Source organism: Temnothorax longispinosus, chromosome 7, assembly GCF_030848805.1.
Source record: "Temnothorax longispinosus isolate EJ_2023e chromosome 7, Tlon_JGU_v1, whole genome shotgun sequence".
Taxonomy (NCBI): Eukaryota; Metazoa; Arthropoda; class Insecta; order Hymenoptera; family Formicidae; genus Temnothorax; species Temnothorax longispinosus.
The window spans coordinates 6,105,012-6,125,974 of NC_092364.1; the positions used below are offsets into that span (position 1 = coordinate 6,105,012).

General features: G+C 35.5%; 1 protein-coding gene and 1 non-coding gene across 2 annotated transcripts in view; one reads left to right on the forward strand and one right to left on the reverse strand.

Annotated features, from left to right (window-relative positions):
• The window catches only part of LOC139815687 (uncharacterized), a 239,480-nt gene that overhangs the window by 52,974 nt on the left and 165,543 nt on the right, over positions 1-20,963 (forward strand). The gene's annotated exons all lie outside the window — the stretch shown is intronic.
• On the reverse strand, positions 20,610-20,769 carry LOC139817060 (U1 spliceosomal RNA). The gene has a single exon (XR_011733129.1). It is a non-coding gene; the product is annotated as a U1 spliceosomal RNA (small nuclear RNA).

Consider the following 20,963-nt stretch of genomic DNA (forward strand, 5'->3'; position numbering starts at 1 on the left):
TCCTCAAACTTGGCGAAAGTCAATGTTGTCTCCATTAATCGACGTGCCGTTGCATAGAGGCCGCGCAGGAGGCCGAGGAATTTTGTTTACGTTTTCTTGATTTTAACATTTTATATTTTACATTTTACATTTCACACATTGCATTATCTTATCTATATTTCAAGAAGAACATGTTCCACTGAACATGTACGAATGGGTCTCGATAACTTCCATAAATACGCAAGAAACGACGGGTTTACCCGCGGGTACGATGCACCGTGAAAACTGGATTCGCCATCTAATGTGTTGTAAAATGCAACCTTGTAAAATGCACACTGTGAATGTTGTATATTTTTATTAATTTATTTATTAATTTTGTTCGTCGACCGCTTTTGTTGCAATCGAATACGTAGATATTATTCGGACAGAATCGGGCCATAATAAAATTATGTTACAATTTAATTTTTGAAAAGCTATCTAACAAGTAATATCGTAGACATTAACATTACGTAATAAATATTGATATCCATATTAATAAAAAACTACTGATTATATTTTATAGATATTCGATGGCTCACTGTATTATACCAGCTAACGGTTTATCGCGTTATCAAAATGAGACTCAACATCACGCTTTTATTTTAAAGACGTCATTATTGTACAATAAACTCTATATAATTCGCAAAATTTAAGACGCAGTATCTTATTATCATAATCAGATTTGTCGCCTTTTAAATCAGAAATATTAAGTCATCAGCTACAGGTAATCCCTCAAGAACGAAGATGTAATCTCGTTACACGAGACATAAATAATGCAGTCAATCTTGCTCCTCTCACGGAGAAAAAAACTTTGTCTACGGATATTCTCCCTTAAATCACTTTTTGCATCTGTTGTGACGAGCAGAAATTTGACAGAATACCCGAGATATCACTTAAGCTTATATTGGAACACATAATCATATATTTTGAAACCCTTATACAAAAAAGAAACGATCGACAATTAATGCCATTTCCTGATTGAGAAGTAGAAGAAAGAAAATACATGTCACAGAATACTGTAAAATATTGTGCCCTGCTATTTGCAAGTCGCAGATCTTAGTTTCAAAATACTAGTGTAATCGCGGAGGTTACAATCGTATTACAAATACGAGATTTTTCATCTTTGCGCTGCGGGGACAACAGCACGAGTTGTTTTAGTACCAAGTTACTAATTGGTCATTATTGACGTAATAATACGTCATACGTGACGTACATGTTTTTCATACTGTTCGAAACAGACGTTTAATATAGTTGACAAATTTAATGGTAATTTAACGGTAATCAGTTGCCTTCTTTTATTTGCCATTAAGATAAGTTAAATAAAACGAAACAATTGCAAGATAAAGGATATATCATTACATCTGATTAACACTATCTGATAAACACTGCAGTTGAATAATTATAAAGAAGGTATAATAAATGAGAAGAATATTAAAGTGCTCAAGCTCAAACGCAGATCGGAGATGAGGAGGCGAAGTTTTCCGTTAAGTACAAACAACAGTTCCCCTGATTTTGACGGAAAGCCCGTCAAGAGCGCCTCAAGACGTTAAACCCTCGTACGTACGCGCGAGATTCGCGAAAGACGCGCGAGTTGTCATCTCATTTCCATAATCAGATTAGCCGCCGCGCCCGCCGAGAGCCGAATTGCGTTGTCGCGGGGGCCGACGTGTACCTATAACCCACACGGCGAAAAATCGGCGAATAATCTCGTTACCCTGTTTTCGCGAGGAGATTCTGGCAGGCGGTGTCAACCGCTCTCTCCTTCTGGCGTCTCTCATTCCGCTACTTTTTTTCGCGCGCCCGATGTCGGCGCACGTGCATTGACATCCACCAGCTGGCCAACTGGACACTGGACGACGTCATACTGTTCAGCAATTGAACGTAATGATATTCTGGTAGCGCGCATTTACGACGTCGCTCTTTTTTCGCTTCCCTCCGTATTACTCGCGACTCTCGTTGTTGTTAGCCGGCCCGTTGGCCATTGACCGACCTTCGCAGTTGAACTGTGTCGCGCTCCTTTCGCTCACGCGAGTCTTCCTCGTAGGTCTTCGGCTCAAAGGCGAATTACCAATTGTATACGCAGTATAAACTGTCTCGTTTTCTGTTTACATTTAACCGCCGAAGCCATAGAGAGTTCTTCTTTGGCGCTTCAGGGCGTAGACAACGTTCATGGCAGTACGGTCTTCCTTTTCGCATGCTCGGTGTAGGTAACCGCGTCATACACATATAATTAATAATGTTATAAAATAAACATATCGTCTTATTACTTCTACAATTTACGCGACGATATAATCAAGTCCGGGGATATAATCAAGGTTGCTGACGAGATCTTGACGGATCGGCACACTGATATTGGCCTTTGATACACGAGGACGCGATTTGTCAAAGAAATTGCGGATATTTAATGTCTGATGCTTTTTCCGAAGAACAGGTACCTTCAATTTCTTCGGGTTTGTCTCTCCTCGCATTGCAATTTATTACGATTATCGAATTGTATTGAATCATATTTTTCAACTTGTTTTTTGTCATACCGACTTAATTTATTAATTAGGCGGCGCTCGTCAAAAAATAAACCGCGCAAATTTGCTTTAAGAACGTCGTGATGGTGGGCGCGCGCTTAATCTAGGAAGATTAATACTCGCGAGAAGAATGCGACTTTCCTACGCTCATTTCGCGCTCACCCGGTTGTTAAAGACGATCATCGCGGACGTAACTCGTAACTCATGACAGACACATGAAGACGAAGGGCAAAGGGTTGATCTAACCGGTATGCAGGGGTTGCATGTTGATCGCACATTGTGATTAAATGCGTACAGAAACGAGTCGCATTTTATGACATCGTGATATTTTCCAATGTTATACATGTTTATTTTTAGAAAAGTTTTAGAATTTTAACAATAATACTTGGAGAAATTGAAAAATAATTGAGCTCCCTTTGCAAAAACGAATAAATAATTCAATTAACTAATTCTAAACTAATTTGCTTTTCACTGGAGATATAAAAGAGGAGCTGCATCAGCTTTCAAAACATGAAATGGAATAGTAATTATATTGTCATAATTAGTCATTATTATTGCTGAGATATATCTCAATTTCTGTCGCTCGTACAGTTTCCTTTTCTAAAAAAGAGATGTGAAGTTTATTTCCTCTTCATTCTCGAATCGATAACAATTTTTGCGTATCCTAAACCTAATGCTTGTTGTCTGCATCGAAGACTAATTCTTTCATTGATTCTGTTAGGAATAAGAGAGGAATCAGATATCAAAATCGCCAGAAGACTAAGAGTAATTACAGGAGTTTCATGAAAGTGCGTCCACGTCAGGCGTTTATTGTGCCTATAAGTCACTCGTACAGGCATGTTCGACAAAACTATGTGTTTTCTAAGATAAAGTACAGAAATGTTAAAGATCGCCTGGAAAACTTGTTCGTCCCAACATAGAAATATTTCTCGAGCTCTGTTCGTTCCTAACAACCATCTGTCACATTTAAACGATATGTCTTAGATAATATGAATGCTCTTAATGATTGTCGGTTTAATAAATTGACACATAGAACACATATAAGACAAGTTTACACGAGATAATTGAATAATAATACTTTAACATGTACCATTACTATATTATTACTGAAATATATTATTATATACTTTTATTACTTTTATCAGAATTGTGTAATAATATTAATTAATGCAAAATATACAATGCAAAACAATAGCTACATAAAGGAGAGCAATTTTATTCTGATTAATATATTTATAATAGTGTAATAGTAATAGTAAAATATTAAAGATAAATAGTCTAGTGGTTATAAAAAAGACAGTATAACTAAGTTTATGGAAAAACTTGTTTTAACTAAATTTAATTCTAAGGTGAGTTATTAACTGTGATTATATCTGATGATCATTCTTAGTAATTATTTTCTGAAATTTTATTTTAGGTCAAAAAATGCGAAGGCTTGCTAGAATGCCTCTTACCAAAAATGTATTTTTAGATGTTTAGAGCCTAATTATCTACGCGGAAACAATAATACGAATACAACTAATGGATATCCACAATTAACTATATTTAGCATAAGTACAGAGATGTTTTTGATGAGACGTACCTAGCGAGAGCAGCCTTTAAAGCAAGTAAAATTTTACGGATACAACGGGCCATTACCGCGCCTACAGATAAAATTCTTCAGCTTTAGGTACGCATAAACGGGCGATAAACGCTCGCGGAAAAGTAAGAGGCGCAAGATGTATGGGCAATAAAATTAGACCACGTACACCCAGGCAGGAAAACTATCTCTATCGAAGATCGCGAATTTTTCCTCCACCATTCATCACGCTTGTCGCGGCAATTATACAATGCGTGATATGCCGTAATAAAAGTAGCGGATAATAATCAAGTGCACCAAGTTACGTCAGACATCGCGGACTTCCCCCTCTAATTATTTAATAAAAAACTTAAAATTTATCCATGCCAGTTTTATATCATTCTTCAGAATATTATTATCCTACGTATGGCTAAAGTAATTATTAGCTGCAAAAAATATGTGCCTTTGATCAAAATTGATTTATCTAGAAATTTTTAGCTTTTAACATGAAAAAAAAGAAAGAGTGAGGGAAGGAGATATCTATAAAAAATTAAAATTGTTCTCTCAATAAATAATCTGGATGTTGATAGAGCTTGATCACCGCTGTATCCGCGTCTAGCGAGACAGGCATTATATTCCCGCACCGAAAAAATCATATTCTTGAATAATATTTTAGAATAATCCGATATATAAACTACAAAATATTTCCCTCTAATAGGTAGTATAATGAAATATTCTATAATGAAATATTCTAATAATATAGTATTATAGTATATATCCTTTAGTATATATCTTTTGAATGGATTAAAAAGGGCACTTTTCTAAGAGTTAAAATACAATAAAATAAAGGAATTACACAGAAATTAGGAATAAAGACTTTAATAAGATATGAATATTTCTTATCCTTATTTTATATTTAAATCTTTATTCTTAATTCCTGTGTAGTTCCTTACTTCTTTCATTGTATTTAAGGTAAAAAGATGGAAAAAAAATACAAAATGCCAAAAGTAGACAAGTCAAATGTGCAACGTGTTAAAATAAAAGATACATGAATCACTTATACAAATAATCTTACAACTATTACAATATATGCCTAAAAATCACATAAGTGTTCCCATCAGACCCACGTGAGCAATAGACGAATATAAAAAGATACAAGGTCTCTACTCAACCAGAAACCATTTCGCAGTAGGCCTAATTTCATAGTAGTGCAAGTGTTCGTTGAAACTAACGGTCCGCAACCCTGACAAAAGAAAGAGGGGACGCTCTTGTACATTTTGTGGCCTTACTATCCAACACAAGTTTCCAAAAAGAGGCAAGTCCTCTTCGTAATTAATAACAAGGATCATGTTGGATTTGTAGCAGGTTCCACATATGATTACTTCTTTGACTGCAAGTGAATGTCTCAATTCATCAGGTAAAATATTTTGAAACATTTCAAAGTTCTCACATAAATAAAAGATATTATTTCTGAAGATTTTTGCTTGCTGAAAATAAGCGTCGAGCGTCAACTTCAGCAACATCTGGAAAAAACCTATGATACACTATTGTGACTATTGAAATGATACCGATTAAAATGATTAATAAAATATAAATTGTTTCATTATTATTCTGAAAAGTTCCATCGTCGGCTAAGTTGTCTGATATCGACGGTACGAAGGTCAAATTGACGAAAATTATGAATAATAACGTGAATAATGACGTGAATAATAACGATTTTATTGAAGACATTTTTAAATAATTGTCGAATAATTTATTAAAATAACTGATTATAACTTCGAAATATATTTCAAATAACCATTAGTTATAACTATATAGTTGTCCACAGTATTAATCCGTATTAACACGCACGTGTTCGTCCTCTAAGTGTCGAAAAGGCACTTTTATAGAGTGAAACAAAATAAAACTATTACATATAGATAAAGCAAATTATAATTTTGAAAGAAAAAATTTGATACATTATTGTGACTATTGAAATGATACCGATTAAAATGATTAATAAAATATAAATTGTTTCATTATTATTCTGAAAAGTTCCATCGTCAGCTAAGTTGTCTGATATCGACGGTACGAAGGTCAAATTGACGAAAATTATGAATAATAACGTGAATAACGTGAATAATAACGTGAATAATAACGATTTTATCGAAGACATTTTTAAATAATTGTCGAATAATTTGTTAAAATAACTGATTATAACTTCGAAATATATTTCGAATAACTATTAGTTATAACTATATAGTTGTCCACAGTACTAATCCGTATTAACACGCACGTGTTCGTCCTCTAAGCGTCGAAAAGGCACTTTTATAGAGTGAAACAAAATAAAACTATTACATACAGATAAAGCACATTATAATTTTGAAAGAAAAAATTTAACAAATATTTTTGTTAACTGTAAAAACGTAAAAGATACGTTTCTTTAAATTGTGGTTTCAAAAACATTTTTGTTCAAACGTTTCTTAATAGTTCTTTACGGTTATAAAACTACGTATACGTTCAAAAAACGTATATGAAACTAATATGTGCTACCTGGGTACTCACACTTACATACTTCACAAGAATTCCAATTCGTACTTACTCTCAAAACGGCTGATCAATTCACATAAATTATGCTGAAGCAGCCACTTTTTTACTTCTTCCATTTTTTAAGAACAGCACGAAACAGCGCGAAACGAGGTGAGGGCTGCGGATGAGAGAATGACGTTCGTAACCGGTATTGATGATTTGCATCGAGAGCTCGATGTCAAAAGACCGTTTCACGGTACATTATGTTGGAATTCGAATCGCTCGGAAATCCTTACGACGGAGATGTTGCGGTCGAGCGGCGGAGATCTTGTCCGTGAGGTAGACGATGAGCGCGAACGCGACGCGATGACAATGATCGGAGGCGAGCTCACCCGGTGAGCCGGGCAGGACGATCACGCTCAAAGATTACTGTTAAGCACCCTTGACTACTCGGAGTTTGAAGTCGTGCTTATCCCGGTTGAGCGGAGGAGCTTGCACGAATAGTCACTATCACGACTTAAAGAACGTTGGATTCTTTGACAATCACGCACTTGGAGTAACTGATTGGGACAAGAGGCCGTTTTCTTCCGCCCGGCGAGTTCTCGAAAGACGGAAACGGGGGAAGAGATCCGGAACGCGGCGCTCCCTGATTGATCCGATGATTGACGGAGTTACGCCTTAGGCACAATTTTCGCGAACGAAGACACTGCGCGTGTCAGGAGTTGCGCCGTTTTCCGAATCTCGACAATCTCGGCATGCGCGCACCTGTACGTGGGGCGGCATCGACGCGTGATCGACCACGCGGGACGGCGTGATGAACAACCCCGTGCGGATCGAATCCGTGCCACGAGACTGACAACAGGCACGTAGTAGTCAGCCTCGCGGCCCGATTACATCGCGCGAGAATATGTTCGATCCCAGTGATACTTACGTGATACTCACACTTATACATACTTTCACAAGAATTCCATTTCGTACTTACTCTCAAAACGACTGATCAATTCACATAAATTATGCTGAAGCAGGCACTTTTTCACGCTTTTTCACTTCTTCCATGCATTTTTTAAGAACACCACTAGGTTACTACGTATCACCACCGTACTACAGCGCGGACCGCGAGCAATATATACGACTTGCGTGAGCGCGAGTGTCATTGACCCCGCATTAACTGATCACCGAAGTAGCATTTTAGAATATTTTCTTTGTTTCAGAAACTATTCTTAACAGAGACTTTTAAAGGAAAATATTCTAAATTTTTTAAAATATTCTAATATTTTAGGGAAATATTATAATTTTGCTTCCTCATAGAAGAAGCTTTGTTTTCGTAAAAAAAATTTTTTTTTAGTTGCTTTTGCCAATGTGTTCAGAATGTTCTAAAACGTCGAAAAATCGCTATTTTAAAAAATGTCGGTATGTGTGTATGCATGTGTGTATATGTGTATGTGTGTATGTGTGTATGTATGTATGTGCCAAATTTACCGAAATTTCTATAACTCCAGAACTGATCAACCAAATCTTAACCAATTATATATGAAATAGGGGTAGAAAAGACTGAAGAATATAATAGAATTATTAAAAATTGTTAATAATAAAGGGGTTACCGATTTTTTTTATATATAATTCTTTAAGGCCGGTATTCATAGTCGGGTCTTATATTCAAGATCGTCTTAAAAATAGTCTTAAGGCGTCATCAGCCAATCAGAGGGCCGTATTAGCATCTTAAGACATATCACTTCCTCTATGAGGAAGCCATGTGCAAATTTCTAATTTGCACCATTTTTTATATCAATATAAAAAAATTTATCTAAAGTAGATCCTATCATTAGAATACATAGTTTTCTTTCTAATAATAATATAAATACATTCTTTAGAATCTCTTTTAATTTCAATCTCATAATTACATTTTGCTTTTTTTTATTAATCGATCGATTTTCTTGAAACCGGTGCCAAAATTTTTTCTTTGGCAAAACTGATGCGCGCTCAGTGCACATTAAAGCCGTTGTACACAAATCAACGTAATGTGTATGTTTATATACGGGTTAAGTCATATTAAGGCGAAAGCTTTAATATTCTTTATTGTACTGTTTGGTAAAATATGTATTGGCTATTTTATCAATTGAAATATTTGCATTATACTTTAAATATTAAATATTAAATCAGTGTACAACGGCTTTAATGTGCACTAAGTGCGCACTAGTTCTGCCAATGAAAAACGCTATTAATTTTTCTTACACATTTAACGGTGACAAATTACTTATCTTTTTTACATAATTCGTACAGATATAGAAGAGATACTGAGAACAATAGAATACAAAAAGAATCAATATTGGGAGAAACGGCGAGACGCCGATCTAGAAAGACTGATCGTCCGGGCGGGTGGCGGAGCGGCGGCGTCGGTAGCAGCAAAAAAAATTCATGTATCATGTGTCTATGTGCGTGCGTGTTAATAATTTTATTTTAGAATATTCGATTAGAGGAAAGTTTTAGGGTCGATTCAGACACAGCCGTGCCGTATCCGTACCGTGCACGAAACAGAACATCAGACAAGGATACCTATTGTCTCCATCCTTGTCTAATGTTGTCTCCATCCTTGTCTGATGTTTCTGTTTCGTGCACGGTACGGATACGGCACGGCTGTGTCTGAATCGACCCTTAGAGGGTTTTGTTCTAAAATCAAAACTATTATTTTTTCGGTGCGATAACAAAATTGCACGGCAACAATCGGTTCGCGTGAAGGTTGTCGGTGTCCCTTAACGGCCCTCGTAAAAACCCGATCATCGGTCGGCGATACGGATGAGTACTTCATAGACGAGCCACCTGCTAGAGCTCGGTGAGAAAAAGAAGCAAAAGAGTCATTATCGAGCGCGCGTATAAGCGTTGGTAGTACGACTTGCGTCGTACGATTAATGATCATCATCTTAGAGACGTTCCCACTTGACGGACAGCCGCCACTTGACTATCTTGTTCCTCACCGAGGTGCAGTTAATGGCCAATAGAACATACTCTGCATTCAGTCGATGTATAACCTGTGCGATCGTCGCAGAAGAAAATGAAGAAATATGTGCAACGTAGAATTAATACGATGCTCTCTATATATAAATTGATGCTATTCTGCACGCTCTTGAGAGTCTTGCGTGCGGAATATAATCTTTTTATGCACAGAAATGGTGGTCTTATACAATTTGATATTTTTCTTTAATATGCAGAATGTTGTAACCGATGTAGAGAGCTGATTTTTTTTCCTATCAGAGGTTACAGGTTTTAAAGCTACAAGGAAGTTTTATATCGGCCTCGATATAAGACAGGACTCATCTCTCCGACAGAGATGAGATACGGTACGTACGGTAGGTATTCAGAGGAAAAGTATCGATGTCTATATTTCTGCTATTCATATGAAACTTGGCGTACGTGCAATTCGAACGAAATACGATGGCGGTAACTTGCCCGCCGACGGTATGCTGTTGAAACGCGCGAGAGCGACAATCGTGATCGATTAGCTGCATGCTTCAGTGGTGAGGAAAAAAGAATGCGCGCGCGAAGATTTTAGACGGAACTGAATTCGTGATCCACTCTGAAAAAAGTCGATATAAAACTATATTGATATTCATCAACGTCACACGTCACCGTGGCCGTCTTATAATGATATAATCTATGCGGAAGACATCGATATTCCAGAAACGATCGTCCGATACTTAATCAAAGACGGTTAATTATAGAGATCTCTGATATGTGCGTGAATATTTAAAATTGTACGTAATCTGCTTAAAAAAAAAAAAAGAGAGGATCGGCACAAAATAATTATACACGACTTTATAGATTTGTATCGGTGAAATAAATCGATCTTTTTCAGAAATTAATGTTAAATTATGGAAGCTATTTAATTATGAAGATACCTGATATATGTGCGAAAACATTTTAGATATAATTATGAGTCTATTTTAGAAATAATTGGATGCGACATAATATATGACAATGACTAATTCTTAGAATTAGAAAAAGATAAAAAAACAAGTTAAACCGAGGTTAAAATTAATCGGCTTTAGTAGAAATGGACATAATTTATGCAATCATTGGTAAGACAATATTTAATATTGCAGAAATAAATGTTAAAAGATTGATTTAAAATACATATTGAAATATAAATGTCTAGCCATAGAGATGAGATAAAATCAGCAAATTTATTTCTATTTACGAACGTAATTATAGTTGTCTTACACAAGTACTTTCCTCCAATTCAAAACTGATTTCTTAGAGAAATTTTCGATTTGCATGCGTTTTTTAAATATTTGTGAACTAATAAGAAAGTGGCAATAAAAAAGTAATTATGACTTTTTTTACGTAAATTATTTTATTAACAAATGCCAAATCTCTCTCTCTCTCTCTCTCTCTCTCTCTCTCTCTCTCTCTCTCTCTCTCTCTGTATATTTAAGTTTGAAATTGTTCAATTTTTGATTTTCCAGAAATAATAAAACTATTTTATTTAAAATACGATAAATGTCTACCGTAAATTACAATACAAACTTACATAAGAAAATAGTTATATGCCTTTATTAAAAACCTTATTAAAAACTATCATACATACGTCATCATTATTTTCAGATTATTCTTTTGCAATCACTATATTTTGACTCCGTTGTCGCGTCAATTCCTGTAAAATCGAAAAGTATCTGTTATTTGGCGTAATGCTTTCCTGCGTCGCCGATGTTCACAACCGAACAATTGTTTCCATGTAATAGTCGTTTCCGACTCACGCTTGGCATCACTTCTGGAACTACCGTCGGACAAGTAATCCGGGTGCATTGTTCTCATTTTCTTACGACAAGTGCATCGACTTGACGATTCGAAGGAGTTACGCAAGTATCGACGAGGCGCGGCGAGCTACGATTTCGCGATTTCCGCAGCCTCACGTCCTCGTGTTTAATTATCAACTAATGAGCAAGTATTTACGAGAGGCCATTAAGTCGCCGGGGACAGAGACAGAGACCGCACTTTTAATTCATCCTCCCGTAAAATCTCCCAGCGCGAGAGATAGAAATGCTTATTTATAACTGTGCGTGCACACATTATCCCGCAACGGTTGCTTTATTCTTAATCTACTTACGTTAATTAATAACGCAAGAAATTTCACTGTTCTTGTTTTGCTAAGTATACCTGATAAGCTGAATAATTTTAATTTGATGCAAAACGTTTCACACTATCAATGTGTTTTTTTAATTAGTAGATATTTTAAGTTACATAAGACAAATCTGATGTTATTTGACGTAAATTTTCTGTATATTTTTAAATAATTTTCTATAAAAATTTAATTATTTCAAAAATTAGATATATTAAGACGACTTAAGAAGGAATTAATCTTCTTCAACAGCGATGAAAAAAAAATTGCCAATTTCTCTAAAGAAATATACTCTTCGTTATAATAAATGTTTCCAATTAATCGTATCATAACTTCTTACTGATTGGTAGTCAGCCAGATTTTAAACACTCGTATTCCATTCGATTGATCCTGATTTACGTCTCGAATATGTGGTAACGTGTATTGAAGAGACTTTTAATAGCGGCGCGGACGTATGTTCGCGCCGAAAATAGACCACGTAGAGCGACTTTATGAGGTGATCTGCGGTGAAAGACAAGAAACTAAATTAAATCTAATGTGCGGCCTTCCAGAAAATCCTCCCTGCTTTAAATCATTGAGAATTCATAAATGCCCTCTATTCTTTTCTATATAGATTTAGAGATACGTTGATTCAGGCTTATTTACGTCGCTAAATAACTTTACGCCCTTTTGTAACTTTCAGTTAAGGAGTTCGAGGAATAACATTGAATTAATATTTGTAGTTCATAAAATTGCTTACTAGATTTGCAGTCTCGATATCAAAACGACCATGAAATCTGTCGCCACAGTACTTTCTTTTACTCTTAATTGTGCGTCGGAACACGTTGAAGGTTGGATCGGGACGTGTCTTAAATAAACTCGGTAGTTCCTATTAACGAAGATATCGTCCACGGATCGGATTAAAAAATCCGGATAACTAAAAGTCGCGTTTCGCCGTCGCGTGTGCGAATACCAAGGAGGGAACTGGTATTATACATATTATATATACATAGGTATTGCGCAGATATTTATATACTTACAAGACTCGTCTATCTACACGTGTATTCGGCGTATTTACATGCTTACCAGGATCCAGGCGGATCCATTCTCGTACACGCAGTGGCGAAACGCAAAAGCGTGATCAGATAAGCATCTGCGTGAATTCCGACAGCGCTGAAGATGTTCAAGCGCATCTGTAAGTCGGCGCGTTTGCATTCTCGGTTAATATCATTTGTCGGTTAATCTCCTATCGATTGGATCTACTGTGGAGATTGAAATCCAAAGTACTCACTTACTCTCACTTTAAAGTTAGTTTCTACCCTGACACTTGTTATATCTTGATGATTCTTTATCGGGGATTTTATAGTTCCTTCAAAGGAGAAAAGAGGGAGAAAGGGAGGGAGGGAGAGAGAGAGAGAGAGAGAGAGAGAGAGAGAGAGAGAGAGAGAAAATCTTATCAATTTCTCGAGAACATCTGCACACTTGTATAGACTTTCATCTTTCGCTCTGCGATTTAATTTCTGTTTAATTATTTATGAATGTCCAATTAATTAACCTTTTATTTTATCTAGAAATTTTTAAGAGGTAATTTCTTCTTACTTTTTATATAGAAAATTGTGAAAATATCATAATATAAAAATTTTTTCTTATAATTTTTATTTAATTTAAAGAGATTATTATGTAAGTATAAAACTTAAGATATATAATCTTATCGTGTCAATTTTTTTGTAATAAACTTTCATAAGTACTATTTCATAAGTACTTTCATAAGTTTCTATTTATATAATTTATGCTGTGATGTAAATCTTCATACTAAAACTCTTATTTCCCTAAAGTCTTAATTTGCTAAAATAACACAAAATATACTGATGAGCTGCGCTGAAGATTTTCTTGCGTTTAAGAGATTATAACATTTAATCGAATTTATTGCTCTCCAAGGGCGAAAACTGTAGTAAGAAAATCTCATATGCGCTATGAATAGGTATTAAGTTGCGGATACTGGCTTTATACTATGTCATCCATATCCGACTGCGACTCATTAATTCTTTATCAATTGCAATTTTTCTACTTTTAACCAACGACAAGTATCATTTTATTATTTTGCCGTCGATCATTATACGTAATGCAATCTGCAATGTCTTTCTGGAGGGCAGGCAACCGCTTAGTAAGCGGTTTAATCACTTTTATTACCCGCTGTTATGTCGGTTATATTCACGGTAGTACGTCATATATTATAAGATAGATGTTTAAAAATACTTATATATACAGTGTTTCATATCAACAATCTTCATTAAACCTTTTTAGCTGAACTTTTTGCACGGTTCATCTTTTCTCTTGTCCTTTCCAACATGAAAAGAAAAAGAGGAAAGATAAACCATACAAGAGTTCAGCTAAAAAAAACAGGCTTATTGTTACCTCATTTTAGGCACCTGTCGTGTTTACGTGTCATACGCGTTAACATACCGCAGCTCGCGCTGGCCCTAAAGTCATTAGCGCGAGAAGAGGTGTTATCCTTTTTTTTCCTTCTTCTCTCCGCGGGTATTTATCGTGCAGGCGTCGCATACCGCGGCCACAGCAGACATGGTAGCCGGGAGGGGAGGAAGAGTTCCCCCTGAGCAACAATGCTCGTCGTCGAGTTAAGTCGGGGGAAGCCGAGTAGTTTCTCTTTTCCTCTGTCCTCCCTTTACCTCGCAGCTAACCTCGTGTGTCTCGCGACTTTTCTCGCCGTCTTTGATTTTTCTCGGCCGTCTCTTCCGCCGGTTATCTAAGGTCACGGTGCACATGTCCATGTCGCTTCCAGGCGAAAGCTAAGCTAAGGTCTGAGGTCTGACGCGCGTCGTCGGGACCGTCAGAGAGGTATAAAATCCGAGACGCGGTTTCGTCGCGACAAGATCAGTATCGGTGTAAGTGAGGGGAAAAATGAGCAGAAACAGAAAAAGAAACAGGGGATTTGTGTGTTTTCGGATCTTCATATACCGCCTCCGGTTCTCGTGCCGGAAGTGGCGCGTCACCACACGAATCCGTCGACGAAATCCGAGATGTCGATGGGCTCCCAGATACGTCTCTGCCCGCGCATGTTAGATCCGGCGGCTCGATAGAAGAAATTTATTGACACTGCTCGGGAGCTGAAAAAAAATGTCGCTCGACCCACTTCGGATTAAACTAGTTTACTAATGGGACGCAGCCCAGTCACGATGGCTCATCTATAATGCGATATTTATTACTTAGGAATCACATGGCTAGTATCTTTATGAGTGCGATCCACTTGACGCTCCAAACGCCCTTGGTAATATTTCGTCCTTGTTGTTTGTCAAATATTAAACAAAGACAAAATGATGCTCTGAAGCGTAATAAGCGTAATAAGCGAAACCTGGGACGTAATTATCGAGAAGTACCTGCAAATGCAAATCCTAGAGAATTTGTTGACATTCAAAAAGTAATGTTCTTAAAGCACCTAGATTTATTTCATATAAACAAAGTAAATCTAGAAGAAATAATAAGTTACTACAAGTTTGATAGCGAACGCACCAGGTAGAAATGTTGTCTGGAAACAATCAGGGCCCCATATATTTTTTGAAAAATATTTCTGGGACCCAGGTGGAAAATGTAGCTAGGGCCTATGTAAAGTTTGGGACGCCTAAATCGTACAAGCCCTGTTATTGAATCCAGGTCAGCCGAAGATTGCGCCCGGAATTTGTTTAGAAAAATTATTTGGAACCTAGCTGTGACCTATAATTTTCCTAGATATTTGCTTCGTTTGTACCATAATTATTTTTATAATCCAGTTTAGTCCAAGCTTGAATCTATTATACAATTTTTCCCTAAAATATTTTCTGGAATCCCAGCTGGGCTACTATTTCATTCGAAGGATTTTTGATATGTTTTAATAATAATTTTACTTGTTAAGCACAGATACAATTTAAACGGTTTATTTACAATTTGCATTTGGAGGGGTTAAAGCCATAGTAATAGTGGTGTAATAGTGGTGTAAATAAAATAGTGTAAAAAATAGTGGTGTAAATAAAAAAAAATTTTCTTAAGTCTTTTCAACATATTTGCCCGTGTTACTACACCTGTGAACTCAAATTACTAAGTTGAAAAAAGTGACTTATACCACTCAGGTAGAACATAAAACTCAAAGTGACATCATAATGACATCTCTTAAAAGTCATTTCGGAAAAAATCATGATGACCTCATTCGATACATTTTTAGCGATGTTTCGGTGACTTATTTTTGATATTATATTGATTTTAATATGACTTCCAGAAAGAAGAATATTACGCAAAATTAAATGGTAGAAACTTTATTTCATTATAAATTATTGTTATAAAAGTAATAAACTTCATTTTTTGCACAAATGGCACTTTTCCAAGAAGAACAGAAATTGAAATTAATATTATTTTGATTGTTTTGTTTTCTTTGGATTTATATCTAATGCTAAAAAATAAACTTGTTATATTAATATCTATTATTAAAAACGAATGTTAATCAAATATTAATCAAAATTTTTTTTATAAATAAAACAGTTAGCGTGCTCGATCTATCGTGTTCGGACTTTAGATAATATTGTCCATCCTCTTAATCGACATAATGACATCTTCGGTATTTATTGATCGTTGGTCATGTCTGGTCGAAGCTACCAAAGACCCTGCAGGAGCCGTTCTGGCAAGTGCATTAACTGCAGTTGCCAGAAACTCAAAAGGTCGTGCACTTCATACTGCAAGTGCGACAAAAATAAATGTATAAATAATGAACATGTGAGTATAAATATGTATATAAATATGTATAAATATACATATACCTATAAATATTTATTTGTGTTCTGTGTTTTAGAAGCACGAAGAAGAGATGTCGAGAGATCGAGAAAATTGTAACAATAAAAGACAAGATTTAATTACATTAAAAGAGGATTTAAATATGTCGCAAGCTAGTACTTGCAAGCTCGGGCTCGAAAAGGGACGATCAATCGCTGAAGCGCAACCCCTGTAATTTGTTCACATAAATTCGCTCTCTCCAGCCGTGCTAATATATGCCACACGCATATCTCTAAAGAATTAGAAATATTGAAAATTACAAATTTTCAGAAAGTTAAAGTTTATACAAAAAATTCGGTCATGCATTTGATTGGGACAATGCTCGCATTTTGGAAATCGAACATAATTAAATGGTGCAAATAGGAAATTTGCACTTGGCTTCTTCATAGAGGAAGTGACGTCTTAAGATGCTAATACAGCCCTCTGATTGGCTGATGACGCCTTAAGACTATACTTAAGACGATCTTGAATATAGAGAATTATATAAAATAGAAATAGAGAAGACTGAAGAATATAACAAAATTAAATAGAAATGTTCGTGGTTGCTATAACATTTGCAAATTTTGAAATATTGGACTATTTCTAATTTTATTATATTCTTCAGTCTTTTCTACCTCTATTTCATGTATAATTTTTTAAAATTTGGTTAATTAGTTTTTGAGTTAAAGAAATTTCAGTAAACTTGGTTGTTTTTTTAACAGAAATCGGTAACCCCTTTATTATTAACAATTTTTATTAATTCTATTATATTTTTCAGTCTTTTCTACCCCAATTTCATATATAATATTTTTAAATTTGGTTAATCAGTTCTTGAGTTAAAGAATTTTCAGTAAACTTGGTTGTTTCTTTTAACAAAAATCGGTAACCCCTTTATTATTAACAATTTTTAATAATTCTATTATATTCTTCAGTCTTTCTACCCCTATTTCATATATAATTGGTTAAGATTTGGTTGATCAGTTCTGGAGTTATAGAAATTTCGGTAAATTTGGCACATACATACACACATACCGACATTTTTTTTTTTTTTAGGCGATATTTCGACGTTTTACAACAATCTGAACATATTGGCAGAAAAAACTCAAAAACCAATCTTTTCTTTGTTAGTAGTTCTCAACTTTATACACAATCAAAGGTTCATATACGAATTTACGAAAACAAAGCTTCCTGTATGAGGAAGCAAAAACAAAAATATAATTTTTTATAAAGTAACATCTCTTGACGTTACGATAAATATACAAATGCTTTTAATACAGAAATGTATAACACATAAATATATAATACGAAAACTGGAAAAAAGACAGAAAATCTATAAAACGAATTTGCACGACTAGATTTTCCTCTGATTACTTGTGTGGAACTAACGTGACATTTTCTTCTCCACCTGTACCAAATTACTATCAGGGAATACCTTTAAAACAGGATCTATATATAAAAATAAAGATCAGTGTGTTTACTTGAAAATAAGAAATATTGTTACTAAAGTGTTAAATTAAAACTTACAAATAATTGCTTCATGAAGCTTCGTATTTTGGAACTTGAGCTTCACTGAACCTGACCCTGTATAATTTATCATTCGAGCTAAAGAATTTGTAATAACTTTTGGCAGAATACGGCCGACAGCTGTATATTCGTCGGTCCGTTCATCAACTTTCATTAATTTACCAAAATAATCTATCTGAAAAAGAAGAGAATTTTAACTGTAGATAATACAAACTGTATACATATTCAATTATTGAATAATTGATTATTGATAGATCAAACTTTTCTTCATTATACTTAAAAAGAAATATAAAAAAACTTAATACTGTCACAATTGTATTATAAATTATTATCATATTCAATGTCATTCCTGTAGGTGAACAAATATCCAAAAGCCAAAAATTTCTTCATTGAAATATAAAAATTTTTTTATAACTTATTTGTAAACATATAAGATGCAATAAGTAATGGTAATAACTAAACTAAAGTATAGGAAGAAAGGATGAAAGGTAGAGCAGTAATTGCAACAAACAGAAGACTCTGGATAGACGGAAAGGAGGTGAAGTGGGAGGAGGAAGGAGGTATATGGAAGCTAGGATCTAAAGGGTCTAAGAGGTAAAAGTGGGACCTGTATTAAAATGGCCAAATGAATGGAAGAAGAGAATGGGGAGCAAGGGAAGGGGTAAAGCGGTTGAAGGGAGCCTTATATAACTAGTACTTACTAATGTATGCCTATATACTAATGAAAGATTACATTACTTTTTTTTCTTTTTCTTTTTTTAGACAATATTTTTCGTTAGAAACTATTATGAGTTGTATATTATCTTAAAAAATAATTTACTAGGCTGCATGAAGTGAGTCGATTGACATTATTTTGTTTTTGTAACTGTTCGCTAGACACAAGGATAATGGAGAATACGCAGATTATTGAGACTGTATTTGCAGATTTATAGAGGGCGAAGGGGAGAGAGGGTACAAGAATGTGTAAGGCCATGGCCAGGACGGTATAGGGGGAGAGTATGTGTACAGGGTTGGGTACGTCCCACAGTGGCCCAATTCCAGAAAAACGCGGACATAAATCCAAAATTAGTTTGATTGAAACAAAAAATGATATATAAGGGTTTTCAAGGTCGCTAATTATGAATTTGATATTATTTTTTTCAAAATTCAAAATGGCGGATCCAAAATGACTTTCAATTTATTTACAAACATTACAATACATACGAATTTAATCGCTACAGTCGTCCGTCGTATTTGAACTGACATCCGAGGTGGAAGACTCCTCGGTTCCGTGCACGTAAGGACTTAATAACTGTATGGCCTCGAATGACAGTGCTTCACTTTTTTTCGGAGGTGTTATGCGCAAACTCGAGATTACCGGATCGGAAGACACAAGCAACCACTGAAACACGTCTCTCATGGTACTTTCCCTAGAATGCTTTCGCGAATAATTTTCTCTGTATTTCTTGATATCTTTATTTTGCGATTTTTGGGCTTCCTCGGATAGTTGCCCATTCAATAATGAGGGGACCATGAATCAACACTTCATGAATGGATGTTGGCATGCAATACCACGGAAAACTTTGCACTAACATATTCGCAGTTTCTATGCAATAACTTTTAAAAAGATCTACATTCACAGCGTATCCGCATGACAGAACTTGCATTATAACGTGAGCACGATTTAGCAGTTCAACGTCCAAACCCAAAATTTCGGCCGACTCAGACGAATAAGCAAAAAATCGCCTAGCAGTATTGCCATCATTACTGGTACCGAATCCTCCCACTTTTGGAGCATCAACAATGAGTCCAAATCGCAATTTGAAACCCTTTTGTATAGCCTCTTTTCGCATTTTTACATTTTCTTTGTCTTCTTTCGATCGTGCTTGCCATTTCTTCGTATCCAGTTTATAACCTAAATGTAAGAAATACTCCATAAAGTGGATCCAAGCATGTAACGTAGCTAAACCGTACCGCAAATTTTTTTCGTCTACTGGTAGTAAACTAACTTCATCAAGATTGTTAAATTTTTTAGACGTGGCTCCACATAAATAACAGCGCATGTTGGATTTCGTAATCGTTATTGTATTTCTAACTTTACCGTCAATCATCGTAAAGAGAAGCTTGAAATTAACAGTAATAACTTTTCCGTCGATAATTGTCACAAATGAGGCAAGTTTAGCTATTTGATCTTCGACATAACTATTTTCCTCCAAAGTTGAAATAACGTTTTCGTGAATATATTGTAATTTAATTGGAGAGCAAAATCTTGGAGAAGACGGTTTTGGATTTTGCCAAATCAACAGATTTTTATCGTTACTACCGGTTATTCTTAATGGTACAAGTGATGTTAATAAAATACTCGCGTCTGACGCATCCTCGTCTTCAAACTTTTGTTTGTATTGCTTTTGACCAGAAGAACCGTCAAATCCATATTTTGCAATTAATTCCAAACTACGGACTTTTTCTTCAGGTAATATTTGAATTACGTCATTCTGTACTGAAAGAATTCTGCTTGCTATGTGGTGCAATAACGATTGTAATGGAACTTCCGCTAGAGTCTCTGTAACTTTAATATCCGGCGGATAACATCGAGTTTTAGCATCCGAAACTTTATGATACGAAGGATAAACTCTAGCGTTGTTCAAAAATTGTACGCCCGAGATATCCACATTAGGGATATTCGCAAGGGTCAGCTCAACCGTGGTGCAATGGAAGAGCCTCGCCCTGGAGGAACCGCCTTCGTGATCACGGTAACCTCTGCGCCAGGTAAGTATCCTGTAATTCTCTTTTGCGAATCAACCGATAGGTTTTTCTAGTCATTTTACCTTCTACAAGATCGGAAAGTGCAAGATCGCCAGAAATTTCTTTACACAGAGGAAGATCGGCAGCTCTGTAAGCTGTCTTATACTTAGTAGCATGAGATAGAGATAAAGTTGTGACGTCCTTGACAATAGAGGCAGCATTGGCG